General features: G+C 36.0%; 1 protein-coding gene and 1 long non-coding RNA gene across 2 annotated transcripts in view; one reads left to right on the top strand and one right to left on the bottom strand.

Annotated features, from left to right (window-relative positions):
• LOC126867884 (mannosyl-oligosaccharide 1,2-alpha-mannosidase IA) overlaps positions 1-22,866 on the bottom strand; it is a 691,228-nt gene that overhangs the window by 218,394 nt on the left and 449,968 nt on the right. The gene's annotated exons all lie outside the window — the stretch shown is intronic.
• Positions 85-2,510, top strand: LOC126867962 (uncharacterized). The gene is made up of 3 exons (XR_007690496.1): positions 85-1,871; positions 1,984-2,124; positions 2,221-2,510. It is a non-coding gene; the product is annotated as an uncharacterized LOC126867962 (long non-coding RNA).

The following is a 22,866-nucleotide window of genomic DNA, read 5'->3' on the forward strand; positions in this document are numbered from 1 at the left end:
TCGAGCCGAGCGGATCCGAATCCCTACGAACCGTTTCTTTGCGCTGCCGCTGGCCGCGACTCGCGCGCACTACGGCTCCGACTGCTCGCCGTGATGGAACGTGTCCGATCGTCGAGCTTTTCAACCCTTTGCGCTCGTACTCGGCTCGGAGATGGTTGCCGTGCTGGTCAGAATTCATTTGCATCCCACGAACGTTGATATAATATAATCTCGTATGTAACAAGTAGCTTAAAAAGTTTTTTTTAAGAATTATATGAAATTTTAAGAAGCGCGTTGACGAAGAAATGCGCAAGCAGTGGCTGTCAGAGAGCAGATATACAATCGAAATGGTAAAAGTGCTGTAGTGACCGAGAGCAGATGTACGATCGAAATGGTAAAAGTGATGTGGTGGCTGAACATACGACCGCAAAGGGTTAATAAGTATTATACTTTAATTCGTCGATGAAATCTTTGAAGGAGATCGAGGAAGAAAGATTTATATCGTGGAAATGTGAATAACGAAAGCTTCTGATGATTTTGTATCTTCTGAATTTAACAATTGAAACTTTCTAACGTCGAAATTTTTATTTTCGAACGTAACGTGAAATCTTCGAGGAAGATGTAACGTCGTGAAAACGTGAATGATAAAAGCTTCTGATAATTTTGTATCTTGCGAGTCCGAGAAACGAGGTTCTGCAACATTCAACTTTATATCTTTGAACGTATCATGAAGATCATAGAAGATCGGCTGTCTTCGTGAAAATGTCAATGACGAAAGACTCTGACAATTTTGTATTTCTAGAGTTCGAGACTTCAATATTCACATTGAAATTTTTATTTTTAAGCGCGTTGTGAAATCTTTGAGGGAGATAAATTTGAGGATTTAAGAGTCTGAAAAATTTGTTAAAAGTGTCCTCTTGGGTGGTGGATGAATGTGTTGATAAATTGTATCTTAAGCAAGAATTTTTAAACTTGACATTGTTAGGCGTGATTGAAGCTTCTATAAAGAATGGAAACAATCTGTTGAATTACAAAGTTTCAAGATCGAAGCATTTGAGAACACAGCAAACGTATTAATTGCTAACAAATACATTGAAATTCTAATTTCACCTATTAAAAGTCTCTTTGGTTTCTTCTACCAAATAGTCTTCTCAATAGTTAGCCCAAATCTCAGAATCACTTCATTACAAAACCACGATTCTATCAACAACCCAATGTACTTCCTCAATTCTAATACAACTCCATGTTACAATCAAATTTATCTATTGATTTAACATACTTCTATTTAACATACTGTTAAACATTCTCCATAATACTATGTAATTCCTCAAAATAACATTGAAACTCAGTTTCAAAACGTCATAAATATCCATAACTAAAAGGAACTTTTAATGAAATAAAAATGAATCCTGCCCAAGATGTTACTTAAAAAACTTGTAATATCTTTTCCTTCTGATTTAATTTTCAATTAAAACTAATAAGAGTGAAGAACGATAATCTGAATTTTCACCTACGTCATGTTTTTTTACGCGTCCGATGTTATGCTCCTTTTTATAACAATATGATATAATAATAATTAACAATAAAAAAGACGTATTATTATTCGAAGACACGATCTATTTTCTTATTATAATGTTATTTCCTCTTGTTGAACTTAACAGATACAGATCGAACATAGTTTGAGATCGTTCGACAGGTCAATGGATGAGGTTTTCGATGGTGTTCAGGTGCGCAAGAACTGCGAAGATCGGTCATGGAACTTCGACACGGTTTGCCAGATCTGGGCTCAATTTACGTTCAGTTGCGAAAGCAGCCGACGCTCGAACTTTGGATTTACATTCAAGTAAATTGGAATGCGGCATTCGGCGCGGAATGTACGGAGCATGCTGATAGTAAGGCGACGTGTTTTCGTGAGGAGAACGTTCCCGGTTATCGAACACCCTGGCGAGGTTATCGATATGCTAACTGGCTCGAAACTGTCACATAATTTGTCTCTGCTCGTAGGAGCTGCGGTCAAGCTGGTTATTCGGAGTTTACACTTCCTTCTCTGTAGAGGTGAATGAGGAGGCAGTATATACGCAGCTTTTTAGCCGCTGGTTACTCTCATGTTTGAGATGTACATCGATTATAAGAATTTTACAAAATGTAAGTTATACGAAGAAATATTTAAAGCAAAATATAATTCCACTATTTAGTAAATGAAAGAAATTACTATTTAGATATGATTTCTTTTATTTTTAGTTATGTGTCAATTATGCTCCTGAAAATATGAATTTGATAAAAATCATACAATATAATCATGATACATATCATATGACGAATATGACGAATGTCAGTATAATTACGTGACAAGTTTCTTCTGCAATAGTGTTTCTAGATATTTTAAAAATGTCCACAATTTTGTAATTGAGTGTGGTAGTGGGTAGAGAAAAATGTAGAAAATATGTTTCAGATTGACATTCTAGAGTTTTCTCAATTTTTGTTCAATTTCTCAAAAAGTTAAGGTTTTCATTTTATAAAGTTAAAAGTTTTATTACCATATTTAAAAGTTATTAATTCACTTTTTCGGATTGTATTAAATGTGTGAATAAATTACTAAGCAAATTATGAGAAAGTATTTCAAGTATGCGACGAGATGGAAGTTTCCGTTTTCCGCAGCATATAATGACATAATACGATGATGAAGGTGGTTAATAAAGCGGAGAGAAACGTTTCATGAAGTGGGTCAATTGTCCAAGTATAAATTACGAAAAACCGATCGATCATCGAATTCGATTATACAATTAGTTGGACAACTTGGCTCCGTTCGCCACTTCAAACTTCCACCAACTTCTTCAAGCGAATCAAAGTGTACGTTCCATTTTAAGTTACGAAACTGTTTTCGAATACGGATCACCATTGATTATTGATTCTGGCTTACACTGCGTACTGAGAATATTAAGGGGAACACTAAATATTGTAACGGGTTTCGTATTTAAATGCTTAACCCAACACTTCAAGCAAGGACAAAAATTTAAGAAACAAATTTTTAAGACTTTTGAAATTCTATGTTCACTTTTCGATCAACTAATTTTTCTACCCAAACCTTGTTACAATCAATTTGCGATTATCTTTAGTAACTGACATCACATTTATAATTAATAAGTCAATCGTCTCAATTTTACTTTAAACAAAATAATTCCATTTGTTACAAGATTTACAAGTTCCAGAATGGAATTGTTGGAGATCGAAATAATTGACTTTTCAACTACGAAATAATGCGTCAGGTCGTAACGAAATTCGTTTGAAAAATGATTGAAAATTGAGCGTAACGAAATTTGTCAAATATTCTACGGACACGAAATAATATTAAAAGGAAAAAAACATGCGAGAAAAACACCTATTCACTTTGAAATTAAAGTAAAAAAATATCAACATTGCTCGGCTGGCTGATCCGAATTCAGTGCATTAGATTTCAATTACGAGGAATCCATTGTAACAAGCCGTGATAAAAGCTGACGTTGTGCCGGGTATATGGGTAAACTGGTGCAAGAAAATTCTTTGAATTATATCTGGCTGACAAAGGGCTGAGAGTTCTCGGAACGTTGAATAGACGACCGGCCGTCGAATTTCATTCATATCGGAGACGCTTTTCACGAGTCGCATCTTTTTGTCGCTCGGGGTTGATCTTGATTTTGCATTAACGCGAATGAAAGTGGCTCGATACTCACGATGGCGAAACTTGCGATCCCGAGTCCATTGAAAATCCTGCCACGTCGCTGCAATGCGGTTTTCCCAGATAAATAAGCCATTACATCGGCTTGTCGTTTATGGACGGACCATAGTGTTGACGGGATCGTGAATAGCAATAAATGGACACAGCTCACTGATCCAATGGTTATTAGCGTCTAAATATTTCCCGGATCATCGACTTTGGAGAAAATTCATTTTTAAAGGATGTTTCAGAATACGAAAGTATTGTATAGTGAGAACATACCTACTATCTTTGGAAGATTCATGTCTTTAAAATGCCAGAGTGTTATTTTATTGAACGAATAATAAAAATAAACAAATTTTATCGCAATGAGAAATAGTAATATCTAGTACAATATCGAGATTTGAAGCGCGATATTAAATATGCGTCGTAAATTTATTATATAGTCGGTGTAATAAATCAGTACAGCTAATATGCTACCCATCTGCAAACCTAAAACTACATATTTCGTAATACGCTATTTAGGTGGCCGTTTATCCCTAAAATTGAATTTTAAAAAATCAATTCCATCTCTGACTCAATGACTACATCTCTTGTAATTCAGTTAATTTTATCGAGACGAAAACTATTCAGTACATAAATATTTACCAATGTAATCACATATCCAGGGCTCTAAATAATTTTATCCGTAGCAATATCGAATTGCTATCTAGGAACCGGAACCCGCCATGTCCGCAAGAAATAGCAATGGAAACTAATTCCAACGTGTGGTTGCAAAACAGCCGAGGCTAATCCCGAAATGAAAACGTCCCGTCGCGATCGTGTCGTGCAATAGGATCGTAAGTTAGCAGGCGGTGCGGCGGTGGTTTCACGCTTAAATTAAGAGTGGAACGCGTGCGTGATGGAAATCGTTTTCACGCCGGCGCGTCCTCGCGAAAACCAAGCAAGGAAATTTAGATGGGGTCTAGCGCGTACAGGTTTATCGGAATCTACTTACGATTAGCCGGACGCGGCTTGCCGAACTTCGATCTAATAACTGGGAACACGCGAGGCCATCTAACCGTGTAGAGATTATATCTTCATCGCGTTCTGTCCAAATGTTAAACGATTATTCTACGGAATATTCATGAAGCGAAGAAAGTGAAAATCGGACACGTAAATAGTGTGGTATTACTATCTTTCTATTCCTCTGTTGTATATTGGAATTCATTTTTAGTTAGAACTCGATGAGTTATTCCTTTTTATTAATCATTGTAATTGAATCATTCGCGTGATGTTTTTATCTACCGCTGGAATTCCTTCTTTGATAGTCTCAATTGTTTTCTATTACTGACATTTTCATTTTGATACCTTGACATTGCTTTCCTACTGTTCGAGTTTCTTGACTTTTCTTGTGGAATTCATCGTCCTTTTTGTTGCTACAATTCCTTCTACGTCTTTATGTTACATGCCCTGTTGCTGAAATTCTTTGTTTCGTATTCTTGTTTTATCTTCCTCTTGCTGTAGTTGTCTATTCGTCATTCTTGTGCTACATTTTCTTTTATAGAAATTTTTCTTTTTTCTTGTATCGTTTTTATATTGCGGAGATTACCTTATTCCATGTGACGTAATTTGATATATGAGGAGAATCGTGTACATACGTGTTTTGAACAAGGGGAATCAGCGTCACTGATATCGGAAACTTTCTGTTGAAAGTTGAAGAAACGGTCGAAAAAACGAGTGCTGGTAGCAGATCGAAAGGCAAACGACATCACCGCGTATATTCTAGCCCGATACCGCAATGCGATGGAAGCCACTCGAAGGAACTGGAGAAAAGAAACAGGTGCTCCTATGGGATCGAGATAAATTTCTCGTACCGAATGAAACATACAGAAAACTGCATCGAGTGATTTCTGTGCGGCGACAAGTTGCCGATATTGCGTTGCAAAAGTGAGGAAGCGTTTCAAGCACGTTTGCCGAAAGGAAGGAAATTGAATATTAAGTTTTATCGACAGTCTCTACCAGGATCGTGAGTTTACCATCCTTTCAGGAAAAACGAAATTAAATCGATCGTCTTACGCGAGCATACTAAATATTGATGCATCGTATGAAAAAAAGCCTTCGACTTTATCGAATATTATACTCGCGAAAGGAATTTTTCGAATGAATGTTAATTTATTTCAATATAATTAATAAATCTTCTACTTAGTGATTATTCTACCAACTAATTAACTCAATTCTTTGGAACGTTGGCTAAGTAGGACGAATTACATTTTATATGCTTTATATTACGTTGTCCGAAAAGTATCTTTCTTTCGAAAACGTGTTTTTTACAACGGTGTACCTTCGTACAAGCGTGGAACCAAGTCTGTGAAATGTCGCGGTGTTTATCTCAACAGAACAAAATGGATCGTACGTAATTCGACAAAATAATATAAAACAAAAAACGTTCTGCGTCTATTATTTCCTCATAAAACGAAAGAAACTTTTCAGACAGCCTAATATTTATATATCTCTATATATCTTATCTACAACTCCCTAAGTTATCCCTACAAAATTTACCTCCCAAACGTTTTCAACTACCATAACAACCTAGATTCTTAAATTTTACTCAAATTCTACTCTCAATTCAAATCCACGGTCCTAATAACTATCACTCGAAACGTACTCGATCAGATCGAAACAAACGAGCATGAGACACGCGAGTCGCCTTGAGTCATGCTGCGGAAGCTCTAGCAAACGTCCCACCACCCGCTCAATTAACCGGTAAGCCATTTCCTGTCCTCGTAATGGCGCGATTAATCCAGCAAACGTGTCAGAAAGAAGCGGCAGTCTGGTACAAAGAGGCGTGCAGAGTCAAAAGGGTTAACTGGCGTCGTGGCGTCGCTCACCAACAAAGAGGACGACACGTGCGTGTTGGTGAATGAGTAAACGACAGTCACGAGGGGAAAGTAGTGGAATACAACGGGGAATGCTTCGCTCCGGAATGGCAATAGGCTGTACAAATTCACGATTAAAAAACTAGAGACGAATGAAAGCTTCCAGCTAAATGATATACAGTCGGAGACAAAAATATGTGGGTGGGTAGTGGAAGTGGATATCGATAAAGTTTCATCGAACTAATACTTGTGTTATATACTTAAATTTTAGCTATTACATACCTTCATAGTTTATAGACTGCTTAGACAATAACTGAAATTAATATTTATATTTTTGTGTGAACAAGCCGCATTTAACGAAACTTCATCGAGAGTACTTTCGTTTGTTTCCATTTGTCCAGCGTGTCCATTTATTTTTATCGCCGACTGTACATTCAGCTCGTTCGCGATTTCGTCTGGTTCTTCTTCCGTCGGTTGGCTATGTTCTCTTTTGTTTTCGAGCTATCTAGTGTCACTTATCGTAAAGAACCGACGTTCCACTGCAACCGCAATAATACCAACGCATAATTCTTCCTTTGTTGATGACGAGGAATTAGCTGGTTTGCAGGAACAATTGAAAGTGGTATTTTACGTTGCTCGTGTAATCCAGTGGAGAATGCTGACCTACCGATATTTCGAAGGGTAATTGCGGGTATTGAATGGACTTTCAGAATGGCTTAAACTGGTTGCGTTTTAAAATAGTTTCAGGTAGATGATAGTTCTCTGAGGTACTTTCAGTTTGATATTTTTCTGTTTCTATTCGATGTAATTTCTACGATATAGTAACAACCGAGCTCGTCAACATATACGATTTCTCTGAATAATGCAAAGTATAGTTGTTTAACTACTGATGCTTGTTCAAATTCATACTTTTGTAGATACTTTGTATATCTTGTATCTCATGCGCGTTTCGTACGTTTCTATACATTTGTAAATTTTGTATAAATACCTGTAATCTAATAATTACGCTACTAGAATCATATGTTTTAAATAATCTGACTTCAACTTGAATTTTCTACAGATCATTCTCCATTAGATTGTAATAAAAAAATTATTTGACAGCCGCAAATGAGATGACAACGATTCACGTCTTAATATTGGACAGACTAGATTCACCTTGTATCAAGATATCAAGTTGTCTAAGTCATCGATGGTAACGAGGAAAAACATCTGAAGACCCAAGAGAAGGAAATAAAAGAAGAAGGCGCCGAGCCAGCAATAAATGAACGAAAAGGAATAAAAAAGAAGGACAACCGGCAGTTTGTAATTCATATTAAAATCTCAAAGAGCAAAGCAATCAGGCGACTCGTGGCTTCGGCCCTTCTGGACTCCCGTGTCGAATTAAACTTACAGATCCGGGCAAATGGAGAAAGGAAGAGAAAACGGCCGAATGAAAGAAAAATATTGTATTTTTTATGAGAGTCACTACCCTTCGTTTTGGTTGGATTCTATCGAGCTAGAAGAGAAAGAGAAAGAGAGAGAGAGAGAGAATGAAAAAAAGAAAAAGAAGGGACGAGAACGGAAAAGGGTGTTGAACCACGGCGACGAAGAGGAGGAAAATATCGAGTCTGTTCTAGCAGGATCAAAGTTAAACGAATGCGTCCCGCGGAACACAAAGGATTTCCATGGCACTTTATTACACCGAAGCCGTGGTGACTTCGGTGGCGCGCGACCGGCTCTCTCTTTCGAGTTTTTGGCCCTTCCGTTTTAGCGTCGGTCGTTTCGCATGGTCGAGAGAGAATCTTAATGGAAATGTAAATTCGCGCAGCTAACACGTGCGACGGGGACTTTGGTCGATTCGTTTCGCCGCTTTCCTTTTTTTCCCCTCCTTTCCTGTTCTTGTACTTTTTTTTTATTTTCTATATCCTCCTACTTTTTATCTCTTTATTCGCGCCAGCGGCCCTGATTGAAATTTTTCGTCCGGGAACGCGGTCGCGAACGGATACTTCGCACACCACTTTCCACGATTTTTTTCGGGAATTCTATTTTCCACCGGCGAGGAACTCGTCCGATCCTACGTTCGATTTTAATTTAGCTTTTACAATTTTCGATTAAACGGCCGCCGGCCAGGGGAAACTCCGCTGATGGAATCTCACCGGATCAGGAATTGGATCTTTCCGTTCGATGAAAGTGCCGTGTTATGCTTAAGTTTTTTTGCAATGCTAGGTGATATCGTATGGAGAAGTCGGATGCGATCGTACGTCAAAACGTGTGTGGTATTATTCGGCTATTAGCGTTTTAAGTTTTAACTCCTATCTTATAATATGCAGATTACGGTCGCGATTTGACAAATATTGGTTGAGTTTGTAATAGTTTATTTCCGATTCTAATCTTGATCTCAATCAATAATTGGAGATCGCGAAATATGATTTATGAATGTATATTATTCAGAACAATTAGAGAGACGTTGATATAAATGCTTATATTACATTAACCAAGAAAACAAAAGGAAAGGAGTTGAAAAAGTATAGAACGAGTTTCTTTGTATCTTTAGATAGTTGTGAACATTTTGTGTTCTTGTCCAGTGGAAAATATGATTATAAAAATTAAATTAATACAGAAAGCGGCCCTCTAATTTTTTACGATTTCGTACATGTTTTTAATTATTAAAAAGAAATGTAGAGAAATACAGAGAGTGATTGTAAAAGTTAAAGCAATATGTAAAATAATCTACGAGTTATTTTGAGTATATGATGTTTTAATATTTTACATCAAACACGGTGTTATTACAGCGAATAGCTAACAACCAGTTAGTAGTGTCAGTAGAAAAGTCGCAAAGTTGGGAAATAATGATGTGCTGCCTTAAAACCACACACTGACCCAGCAAATAAAACATCAAACGTAAAATGGTACTTACGGTTTTGCAACGCAATCGCAATTCGCAGCTCGCTAGAACAGCTCGAGACAATAAAAAAAACTCCTGACGCGACGAGACGCGCGTGTCCTTTTTACGAGTGCCAAAATGTCGTGGAAATGCCAACGATAAAAGCTTCTGATGATTCCATATCTCTCGAGTCTGAGAAACAGTCTGATCGAGTCGAATTTTTGCGTTATCGAAATTTTTATATTCACACGACCCGCGAGATACTCGCATTTTTGGACCAAAGACCATCGAAGGACACTTCATGAAGATATTTCTCCTGAGACTTGTTACAGAAGTAATCTGTATAAAAAGATTTCATCCATGTTAAAAATTTTCTTCCATTAAAATATAGAAAGTATCTTTTATATATAGTGGCTCGCAAAAATGTTTCAGTATATTTATATTGTATCTATGCATATTTCGTTTTCGAGGTAACTTGCTTGTTTCTGTTTTATAATATAATACATTTAGTTTAAAATATGTAAATTGGTTGCTTTGTTTTTACACGAAATTGCAATGATCACTATTCTAATTTCGATTATCAGCGATGACATTCCTGCATAAAATGTCAACGCCGAATAAGCCGGAATAAATATCGAAATTTGAATAAATATTTATATAGGGCGATATTTAAATATGCTAATAATAGCAATAAGCATACAAATTTGGCAAAATATTTACGACAAATAATATGTAAATGTAACCGACGATAATATGCAGATACAGGTCAACGACAAGAAATGAACTGTCGGAAAAATAAATAGGATACAAAACAGACCGTACACGTTATTCCTATTATTCTCTATTCGTTTCGATATCTGTTTCGATAGAAATTTCGAAGTTTTCCCGATAAATCTGATTCATATAGAATAAAAGTTTTTATGAATGTTTTAAAGTGAACTAGCCGACAGTATTTTGTGAGCAGCGTGCGTCAAACCGGAATCCTGCGGAATTCCAGTTCGTCGAATTTATCCGTACCGAGCAATCCTATCATCGGCTAGACTAAAGCTTCGATGCTTATGGCATTTAATCTCAAATACCTTTCCTATGATGTTTGTATGCTGATTCCGTAAATCAAAGGCTAATCGGCTGACCCACATACGATATGGCTCTCTACAAAGGTAAGCAACCATTGAATGCGGAAATGAACGCAAACAGGGAAATACCGACGCGTTCATTATCCTGCATCATTTAGCACGAACATTTTTGAACAGTGAAATTCATCTCATGTCGAGAATTATGAAGATCGTTTGATGGAAAAATTGTGAATTGCAGCTATTTGGATTGAAAGATGAGTCTCTATCGAGTTTGTTACATTTTTGTTACGTTATATTATGTTTTTATATTATGTTTTAATACTGGAAAATTATAGAACGTTGACTCTTTCATGATTTTTTCGTTATATTCTATAGAATGTTTAATGCTTGTTTAGTGGTCCAAGATTATAGACAATTTACGTATAAGAATAGTATCCTGATAGCGCCTCATTTCTCAGAATTTTATTTAAAGATATTTATTAACTATATTGTATAGGAACGAAATAGTTCCATTTGCCGGAAGTGTGTTCTATTTAAACACGAATATCTTCAACAATATTTTTAATAACTGCCCGAATTTCTTCGTATCTTTAAAAAAACAGAAATTTCATTTCTTCCGATATGCATGGAAATTGCACGTTTCTTTCGTTGGTTCCATTACGAAAATATTGTATATAAACGAAAATTGTGTAGCTTAAAAGCTGCACTGTGCACACATTGTTCCATTTCGTACTTTCGATACTTTTGACAACAGTTTCCAACGTAGATGGTTTTCCATTTGGTCGGGAAATAAATGTTCACACGAGAACATAGGAGGAGGGATTATTTTCGCGCAGATTAAATTTTCTACCGTATTTGTTGTTTCGTTTGCTATTCGAATTGTTATTTCACGATATTCGAAGTTTCTTCGTGTAAATGAAAATACGGGAAATAATTATTCTAATAATTAACCTATATCAGAAACACATACGGCACAGGAAGTTTGCATTTTGTTTAATTTCATTCTTTTACAACGATCTCTATTTGTTTTTCATCCCGAAAAAAAACATTTAGCTTCGATTGTAAAGCGGAAATAAAATGAAAAACAAACTGGTATCACGTCCTGATAAAATATTATATTTTCATTTAAAATAAAACAAAATACGCGCCGTTCATTATTTGCATTCCACCTTTTTGATTTTTGAACAGAGGAGCTCCATGTAACAGATTTATCGTTTCTTATTCAGTGTGCACGATTTCTTCGTATTCGTGAAAATATGAGAGAATGTTAATTGATAAATAGTACCATGAATAAGAGCATTTCGAGCATTGATTTCCATTTAGTTCCGTAATACGTAAAAGAAACTTCACAAGTATCGTTTCTTCATTTAATAAATTAAAAAAAATACGAAACGATTTTTGTCTTCTGACAAAGTGATACTTTTGAAAATTTCTTTCACATCAATAAATTATTCGTTTGATACCAACAAGCTTTTTGTTTGAAACATTTGCTTATAGAAGTATCAGGACCACACGCTAATAATAAATGAATAAAAAATGTTCTGTATGATGCTAATCGATAGTAAGCGACCACACACGATACTAACTTACAAAGTATCTGCAATTCCAATTGCGTGAACACTGTTGCTCTAATTCTTCATCATCTAGACATGTAATCAAAAGTTCTTGTGCTCAAAGTATGGTAACAGTTTACCCGAACAATGGAAACAGATATATAGATAGCAATTTATCGGACCGACCGCAATCAATTTCCCTCATTTGTCCGGTTAATTATCTGTCTATTGTATAATTGCACTGTAATTGCTGGTTTCTCGTAATCGTAACATAATTCCACGTAATTATACAGAACTTCGGTTTTACTTTCGTTCTTACTTGGTCTAATAGATACAGCCATGCTCTGTGGCTCATGGCGAGACTGTTAACGAAGCGACAAGAGCTTGCTTTTGTTTTCACCCATGCGTGAACTATTAAAAGTCAGTGAACCTTATGTTGGATAGTAAGAATGTCAGATCTCTGTCAATGATAACGCATATTGTTTCTTTGTTACAAACGCGAAAATATGGATGGTTGGCTTAAAGGAGTTGAATTCTTGCATTTTTATTGCAATTAAGTCGAAAGAAGTATTTTAATTCATTAAGCACTGGCCTTGCATCAGTAAAACATTTCATTTACAATCTTTTTTAGTTCATTCACATTATTAAATTTTGTCTTTCAACATCGTAATTCTTGTAAAGAAATTCCAATGATTTCGTCACCATTTCTTCCTTCAAACAGGAAAACTTTATCAGAATTCATTAGATCGTGCTAATGATGCGAGTATTTTTATGGCTAGTGTCACGGGTTAAATTAACATCAGCAGCGAAAGTTGCGCCATGTCTTTGCGAGCTATTAGCCACGTTCTTACCATATAGTTGGAAGGTCTTGCAAGATGTACAATTGAGACGACAAGTGCGATAATGGGGTCCATGACGCCAGGCCTCGTTAAGCTTTAGGTTTATTAAGAGAATCGTTGAACTTCTAACAGGTCGTCTCTTAACGTAAGCGATATATTTCCACATGTTTCTTAATCCTTAACTCAGACATGAGAAGTATTCTCATAATTTCATTTTCAAGTAATACAGTAGGCTGAAATCTTGTGCAGATTATATAATCTTTGGTAATCTTTGTACCAATTTATTAATTTCGTTTGATTCGGACGAATCTGATTTAATAATTTATTACTCGCTTTGGAAATAAATTATTAATTACTATTAGGATGCATATTGGTAAGGAGAATTAAAATTGTTTTAATTTAAGTAATCTCAATAATCCGAATGAGATTTAAATGGCTCAGTAATCTTCAACTAGATCGAGTTTTATAACTATCGGTTATAAATCAAGATTAAAATTTTTTACTAGAGTACCACAAATTCTACCAGGGAACAATTTATTATAACCAGTTAAGAAATACGGTAGAAGTTTACGAATGTTGACTAGATTTATGGTACACGCTAATAACGGAACATTACACGAATTTTATATGTTTATAGTACACATCACAAATTTCGTAGCAAGTTTAATATGGCTATCAGGTATAGAAGAACAGAGTTTACTGCGCGCTATGGAGAGACGTAGCAGATTTTATTTCTGGCAATAAAATTGACTTCACACGTAGAGTATAAAAATTGAACAGGATCACAGGCCAATAATAAAATTTATATCCTACGTTTTAGTTATAAAAGACTCTGATTCTCTACTCCTTGGAAATATTCTGAACTATTAAAATTTTAGAGAAGAATTTACGTAGCAAATAAGGACTTACTTACTCTGTCATCTTAGTTGACTTTCAGTCAATTTGTTCTTCTGATAATCACTCTTAGTCAATATTAGCATCTGTTCCTAGTTTTAAACGTGATATTACGATGACATAACAACTCACTAGCGTAAGCTACAAGACTTTCCTACGCTTCGTTATCCTTAGAAATGTATTTACCTAATCTTAACCCTGCTATTCTTCTCACTTCTCTTTTACATCTGTATTTTTTAAAATACCTTTCTTTCAAATTTTAAAATACTTTCTCTATGAATAGTGTAGAATACACAAAAAATAGCAACATTTGATATACTGAGCACTAAAACCAAATATTTACAAACTATCCATATTTTAATAATATGCGATGAAATATAATTTTCATTCTGTGCCATACAGACTCAACGAGAACAGCATTGTTGAAAGATGTTAAGAGTACAAAGAAAATGAAACACAGAAATTACAATAGTTCATTATTCTTCGTGGTAGAAGATAATAGATTTGAGCATCGAAAGAATCGAAGATGATAACGATGATTTTCTATTATGTAGCTAGAATGAATACCTTGCAGATAGTATAGCATTGTACGATGGCGAATTTTCAAACGAAAAGTTCCATTACGAGTGCAGCTTGTGCAAACGGACCCATGGACAACGCTGGCTAGCATTAAACTTTCATTTTCCACGCGCATCGGGCAACAATGCGAAAGAGGGAAAACTTCTTTGTAAGGTACTCCATTCACAAAGGAAACTGAAGGCACAATGGGCCACGAAGGTACAGGCGCACGAAAGTGCGCCAAATGCGAAATGCCAAAGTATTTTCTGTTCCGAAGAACCTCGTAAATGTTGATAAGATTTGTTGAGGAAACGCGTGGATTTACCTAAGGAGGCATTGTGTTATATACAAGCGTTCTTTTCTATAGGTTGTCTTAATTTATGTGCTTTCCATAAAACATAATGTACAAACTGGTATATAAATGAAATATCGTTATAACTCACTTATTTCCTCAAGAAGACGATGAAATCGACGAGAAGTTAAGGAAGTTTGTCTAATACATATCCCTTTTATATACATGTCTATTGCTCAATAGATATAGTTACTAAATTTTACACTTGTGCACTATCATGCACGAAAGTTTCTTATGGACGAATCTCTTTCTTCTTTTCTAAAACAATTCTCATAAAAATCAACAAGTTTATCAAGTGTACTCAATAAATTCACATAAAATCAAATGCAAAAATGCAACAAACCTATTTCATACCACTTGCCTGCTACAATCGTTTATTTCATCCAGACTGTGTATATACAAATGCAATAAATCATCGCGAGATCAGAGTAAAAAGCGACCATCAGTCACGGTAAAAATTCAATCGAGCAAAGAGCTCGATACAATTTTTCAATAGAGTCAAAGCTGGTGAGAAATTCGAGATAACAAGCAAGTTTCTGAAACTTCGCTGAGAGAACTGTCGCGAGACGGATTACGCGTTCGCCAGTGGCCGAACAATTCTTGGAAATGGATCCAGCGAGCATCGGAGGAGGCCCCATCGGAGAATCACGGTGTTTGATCGCGGTGTGTAAACTTGGGACAGAAATACGACAGTCGAGAGGACCGCGATGTGTGCTGAGTCATGAGTATCAGGACTACCGAGCTCCCAGGTGGACCAGCTCAGCAACCGGGCTTTGATATCCTAACCGTTGCTCGCTGTCGCGTTGTTCTAGCTCTCTTTGGATAAGTTACACGCGAAACTACAGTCAGTCATAAAATGTTACACGCGAAACCATAGTCAGTTTACACGCACCTCTGAAATATAAAATGTTCCAGTAAAATCGTCAGTTATACAAATTTAATACATTACGGCAGATATTGTTAAAATGTAACGCAATTTATTCACTTATCTGTTATATTCACGTGATAAAAATAGTAGGTTTAATATTATGTTTATATTTTCTAGTCCTCTCTTCTTGCATAAATATCAATATTGCCTTGTTATTTCCTTGACGTTGAGAAAATTAAAGAATCTGCAATCTATGATATAATTTTATGCCCAGATTTCTGAGAGTTAAATATTAAAAATTATGCAATTCCTTTTAGAAATACATTAATAATAATTGTATTCATATGTAAGAATCTGAATAAGTAATTTTATGACAAAAGTAAGTACTTACGTTTTTAGATTCTTTGGTATGTCTAGATTTTGGTGATTGACGTCACGATTTTGACGAAAAGAAAGAATATTGCAAGAGGAACGCAGGCGGAGAATGTCAGGTTAGGTTAGGTTAGCTAATGTTTGTAACAAATATCAAGAAATTTTTATATATATTTCCAGATTGGTTTCAAATGTTATCAATATAAGTATAAGAGTCGCGTCCTATTACAGCGTTAATGAAATTTTAAAAATAATACTTTTAAGAGTTGGGAAATTAATTGAGTTGAATAATTAATGTAATTTAAATAGAATATATACCACAACGATACTTTTATGACATACTGATACTCTTATTAAGGAATGTATGCAATTTAAAATTCATAACCGACATCAAATACCAAAGTCTTATTAAAAATAAAAGATACTCTAAAATGTTTACGCGGACATTTTCATTAAAGCTACGCTTGAAACTTCTTTATACATTCCCATATATAATTACATAAATTAATATATCGAGCTGTATAAGCAAACGTTATGCATAATATAGCTAACGATTTATAAACATAGAATATTACATAGTACAGTTTATATATGATAAGAAATGAATTACTTACATGTAAATAAACGTCTTCCGAAACAAATAATGAATTAATAAAACTACACATTACGTAGTCACACTTGCCAAAACTGAATATTTCATTCTGTGTCAACGTACGAAATTCACGCACTTCCGATGTTTTCTTCGGAAAATGTCGAACATGGCCGAAGATATACGAAATCATTCGTGTATGTGAAAACCGGCTCCTACCGGCAGAGTTCGCAACGTACAACGCTTTGAGTGGACGTTCCGTATCGTATTAATTCTTTTATGCGCAATTCGTTTGTAATTTAGTGCGAATAAAGTGTAAAGATCAAGACTGTGCAATCAATCGAGATCCTGTATCCACGACAGCGTTCTTTATGTAAGTGTTGTTCATGTATCTTACTCGTATGTCGTATTATATATGAATTTCGATTACATGCATCAATTATACGTATTATACAATCTTCGAGAACGAAAACAGTGTTTCGCAGAATGTAAATATTATTGATTTTATTTCGAAGTGAAACTTGTGAATTCTATTGACGGTTTCAATTGTGCCTCGATTTTCGCGTGAATTAATCGTTTTATCGTTTTGTTATTATAAAGTAAAATATAGGTTAGTGCGCAGTAGCAAACTATATGTCAAGTGTATTACTGTTAAATATAACCTGTCAGTAACCGCAAGTATGTTACGAAAGTAGAAGTATATCATCGTAATTGTTACACAAGTATTAGGATTTGTAATATAAATCTGATCTAAATTGAAGATTATTAAAATTTTGATCGTTTAGCCCTCTAATAAATATAATACAATATAATAAAAGGGGAAAGAATTCAGACTGAAAAATGTAGATAATAATTATTTTTCCATTTTCAAACTTTATTGCATTATTTGCATCAGACACACACAAAGATGTTTATAGATGTGTAATAATAATTAATAATAATTATTAATATTGTGTTACAATTACTGTGTTACACATAACAATATTTAAGAAGATATTTCAATGACATTTATAGTAATATAACCATTTACTGGAGTCTCTCGTGTTCCTTCTCGTGTTACATTACCAAAAGATTAAAACATTTTAACTACGATAAACTCTTCCTCCATTTTCACTTAACCACATCGAATCATCAAAATACAGATTTCTCTACCAAAACTACTACTTCTAACGATCCTAATTCCATTCAAACGCAATCAAGTTTCGAGTTTCCGTGCATCAGGAAACTTAATATCGAATCTTTCCCCTATCTTCGATCAGAATTACCGATTCACCTTACCGCAACAACCATCCCTTTCACTTACTCTCACTACTACTATCTCACATAGTCGCGTGTCGCGTGCCAAAGAGGACCGGATAACGCGTTCGACAGTCACGCAGTGGTTGCTTCTTTTAATCACGAACCTAAAAAGGGGCCATCGATTTTTCACATTTCCCTGAGAGACACGCCCGTCTCGCGTGTCTACCCATCGAAGCATCGTCAAATCAAAGCCCCTCTAGCGTGGACTTAAAAAAAAAAAGAGAGAGAGAAAAGAGAAAAAACAGAGGAGAACTGGCTTAATCACTTGGTCGTTTGTCGCCTTCGTTTAACCCTCGAATGGTATGAAAAAGAGGGTGGCTTTTTCGACGACACGTCGAAGCTTTTTAGCAGGATGTCACGCGTCCTCGTTCCACATGAGCTTGTAGCAGCTGTTACGCGCATTCATCATTCCACTGATGTCCCTACGTATTATCCTCCCACGGAGTATTTGCAAAACAGCCCCTTCAAACAGATTTCGCTCCTGGATAGCGGTGGTCGGCGTTTCCAAGCCAGGAAAGCAATGCGATCGTGGAGTTCAGCGAACCACCCCTATGGTAAATATTACGGATTGCCGGAACTCTGTCGGCTGAGACTCATTACCCGATGCCTTCGTTCTTTCGACACGCAAGAACGTTAATTAACGATGCGCGTTTTTGCGCGAAGCAAGATCAACTCCATGGAAGTTTGCGCTTTATGGTTAGGGTGAAACTTGTATGTTTTTTGAAATTGTCGCGGTTGTAGTTTGGGATGGGAGTTTGTATAATTTACAGAAATTGAATTTTTAAGGTAATAAGGATAAGGAGATGAATGACGAAGGAGTTAATAAACGAAGAACATTAATTAATCAAGTTCAACTTTATAGTTAGGGCGAACAAAGTTTGTTAAAGTTGTTGCAGTGTTTGCGGTTGTTTTGTGGTCTAGGGAATCCGTTGTGTAATTTAATGGAGTTAGATTTTTAAGTTAATATAATCGAAGACGATGATAATGAACGAATTAATGAACGATAATGAACGGAGAATTAGTTAATTAAAATCAACTGTGAAATGCTTTTTCATTCGTATACACAGATTCGATCTCATTAGATGAAATGTTCCTAAGCACAGTAATTCAATTCATTTATTACAATTTGCTACGAAGCTTTTACATAATACATTAACGTGGTTATAAATTTTCAGTTCGACGAAATGAAATTAGCACCCTCGATAAAACAACGATTCCACGAGCGAACGAATGAATCATCCATTAAAGTACCCGACGCATCAAGTAGTAGACGAACAAAAACCTATCTCGACAGGAGAATCTCTTCTTCGAACCTTCTCCTTGCTCACCTTTACTCGACATCAAAGGGTTCACGAATTCCGGAAATGCGCTTCTCGAAGGATCCCCAGGCACTCACTCGAAATTAGCGCGGATTCGTCGGCGTGGTGACGTTGGGAAACGCCTGGGTAATATAACTTTTGCTCGTAAACGGAAGACAAAGACAGAAAGAGAGAGAGAGAGAGAGAGAGAGGAAGAGAGACTCAACGTAGGAAGAGTGGGAAACAGGGAGGGATAAAGGTATTTGCAGACAAATCAGTCGAGTTCTCTCGCAACGTTAAGCCTGCAGAATCTATCTAATTTAGGGTCATATTGGGAGACATGCAAGATATACCGATGGCGTGTAGGGGAGATTTGGCCCGAGGACCAAACCACTAATCCTTGCGTAGTAATCGATGATTTCCGCCCCTAAATTGTTCCTTCCTCCGTGGGGCCATAGACCAGGATGAACGAAGCTTAAACGAGGGAACCGCGTTGTCGGCGCTTTTGTTCTTCTAAAAGCGGCGGTAGCGACAACGATATAATTGTTTTGATTATTATTGGAGACAGTCGTCGAGTTGCCTGTTTATATTGTAATTACTAAGAGGTGGGTATTAGAGGTTGATAATTGGTACTTAGGATTAGCGAGATTTCTAAGTAATTATGAAGATATTATGATATTCCTGGAATATTATTTAAAATGTAAATATTGTTTTCAGTTAAAAAGTAAATTCTGAAATTACGAAAATTATTGATAATGGCTGTAGGTTCCGCGTACCGAGTACCGAATATGAATTCCAATACTCGCGTCGAAAATGCTACGTGTATTTAATGATCGAGTACCTACAACAATTCTCTATTTCATCTTAATAATACAAGATATATTAGCGAAGCGATTAGGATAATAGCAAAAAGTGATCATTCCCATCTCAGTACAAGAGACAGTTTGGTAATTCATGTGACATCGTGACTATCTTGAGACATCTAACGCTAATGAAACGCCCTGGGCCAATAGGAAATTGCGCCTTGGTAAACATTAATAAACTTACACACGCGTCACATTTACTGACATATCGAGGTATAGTGGAATGTGTACATAGTTCCTAATTTCGATAGTAACTTGTTTCATTAAGGAAATGTAACAAAAGTTCAGAAATTTGATTCGTCTTATACTATAGAATTTCTAAAAAAAACTTAAGAGCTCGTATAACTTAAAATAAAGAGGATAAAAGTGACCAATATTATCAAATATTATAATTTGAGTAAATAAGATATAACAATTAATCGATATTGTAGTATTTAGAAAATCATCGCGCAATAAATGTTTAGCTTCCTTAAAACTTGTAAATTCCAATATATGATAAGAGATCTGAATTCCAAATTGTTAAAACTGCTCCAGGAAGATTGGAATTTTAGAAAATTGATGTGGTAAGGGACCTTCTGAATTCTTCATGCTGTTCAAAATATTATTTCATTTATGAATTCTTTTGAGTACAAAAATCAACGAACGTCTCAACGTTATTGCACAATAATACAAAAAACAATTTTTCACATTTCATAATTTCACATTTTTAACAATAGATCTTACTGCCATTGTAAGTATTGTAAATATAGATAATCTTGTGAAAAAGATGTTAATGTTTGTGATGTAATGTGATGATAATGTTTTGTATCATCTTACAATAATCATTAAGTAGAAATACCGAAATTATACCACTCTCCTCGAAGGAATTAACTTCATATTTAATTTCAAGAAACTCGTCAGCCATATAATCGTTCGATAAAAAAGCAGATGTGGTAAAGATATCACAATCGAGCGGGACAAATCTGTTTCGTTCGATAACTGATTAATACGCGGCACCACGAGAGCAAACCGGAAATCCTCTTATAAAAAGATTACGCTGGGACGAATTTAAGGCGGCAACTAATCACATAATACTTGCCGCGTGGTTTTAAGAAGATTAACGTTCCAAGGATATATGCCGTTCGGCAAATTCTCCTTTATTTATGCCCGCGGTGTTCAAACCACGGTCAGAAACGCAAGCGCGCGAATAATTTTCGGAGGTAACTTTCGTACGAGAGAGAGTATGGATTCCGGAATGCATATTTTATTCGATAACTTCGTAATACCCGCGATACAACTGGTTGCCGTCCGTAAATCCACTGCTTCCGCCGCTTCCGTCCGAACGAATTTAAAGCAGCAACTAATCGCGTAATACTTGGCTTAGTTTTAAGGAGATTAATGTTTCGGGGTTGCGTGCCCCTTCGTTCCGTTCCTCTGCATTCCTCATATTCTCTTCTGTTCTATCTGTGTCTTGTTTTGTTGTTCGGTACCGAAGAAGATGGATAAGTATTGTTCGTTATATACGGCGGCTCGTGAAAGTATTCGAACACTCGTAGAAACCTTTTACGAATATATTATGTGTGTTATACTAAGCATTTTGAAATTTTGTTAACTCTATGTTGATGAGACTTAGAACAAACATAAAAATGTATATAATGCAAGTATATATTTTGCAAAGATCACGAAAGTATTTAAACAGTCAAGTACTTATTACATCGACAAGTTTCAATAGAATCATTCTTAACATTTATTGTATCTTTAAGATGATCATTCGCGCTGTTTACTAATTTTCTACTAAATATATACGTTTGTCACGAATGTCTTGTAACTTCTACATATATTTTCAGTTTGGCTTGGAATCTTGTCAACATCATCATGACGGCCGTATCCCATTACAGTGGCAATGAAAAATGCAACTACACGTCCTGTTTAAATTATACACTATACTTTTGCACGCACTCATCGATGGATTCTTTCATATTCTACAAAAACTTCTTTCCGAGAAAAATCGTTTTAAACTACCTTTAACCAATGAATCCACTTTAAGTGGTACAAGTTACAACGTACCCCTTTATCTTCATCATAGCTTTCAAGATGTCAAAACGATCTGCAATATATGTACAAGTTACCTTCCCAGAAAGCTTGTTCGCCTTAAAAACTTCCATCAGGGGAATAACAAAAATGTCTCGGCATGTACAGCGTGTCTTGGTGAGTTAACAAAGTTTTAAAAGAGATCAGAATTGCCGGGTTGCCTGGCTCTTCGTTACCGCGTCCTTCTTTTTCCCTGCGAGACACACCCTTTCCTTTCCGCTTCCATTAACCCTCCCCACTTTACCGATCCCTTCGTTGTTTCTCCGTTTCTTCGTTTGCTCGCGCGCGATAAAGGCTCGCGTAATTATACACGGCCGCGAATCAATCCGTTCGAAACGTCACAGCCGTAGGATTACAGAATAATAACAGTGCCGGCTGTTCGTTATCGCGCCACGGCTGGGTTTAATGCAACCTGCCACGTGAACGAACGAATTCCTGATAAAACGGGGTCGACGTGTTACTTTTGAGGGAACGAACCCATTTATCTTTTCGCGGGACCGGCTAGTCCTGAGTATCCGAGAGAACTGCTTTATATCTGACGATGCTTCCGGAATCGCGATCGCGATCTCGACGCTTTATTCGATACGATCTGCTTAAACCTTCGTCCGTGTTGTGCCTCCTGTAGGAAAAACGCTTGACTATGAGACTAGCCATGAACGCTTTGAACGTATTTCACGTAACGAGAACGGGGAAATGCGTAATCTTTGGTAAGTTAGGTTGCTGGTGAAAATTATTTCCGGAGACGATACCTAAAGCATTTGTATCGTAGTGTTTTGAAATGTCGCGTAGTATTTTTTAGAAATGACTGTTTCAACGGATGAAAGACGATCTTTGCAGACAC

The sequence above is a fragment of the Bombus huntii genome, chromosome 7, assembly GCF_024542735.1.
Source record: "Bombus huntii isolate Logan2020A chromosome 7, iyBomHunt1.1, whole genome shotgun sequence".
In the NCBI taxonomy this organism is placed as follows: Eukaryota; Metazoa; Arthropoda; class Insecta; order Hymenoptera; family Apidae; genus Bombus; species Bombus huntii.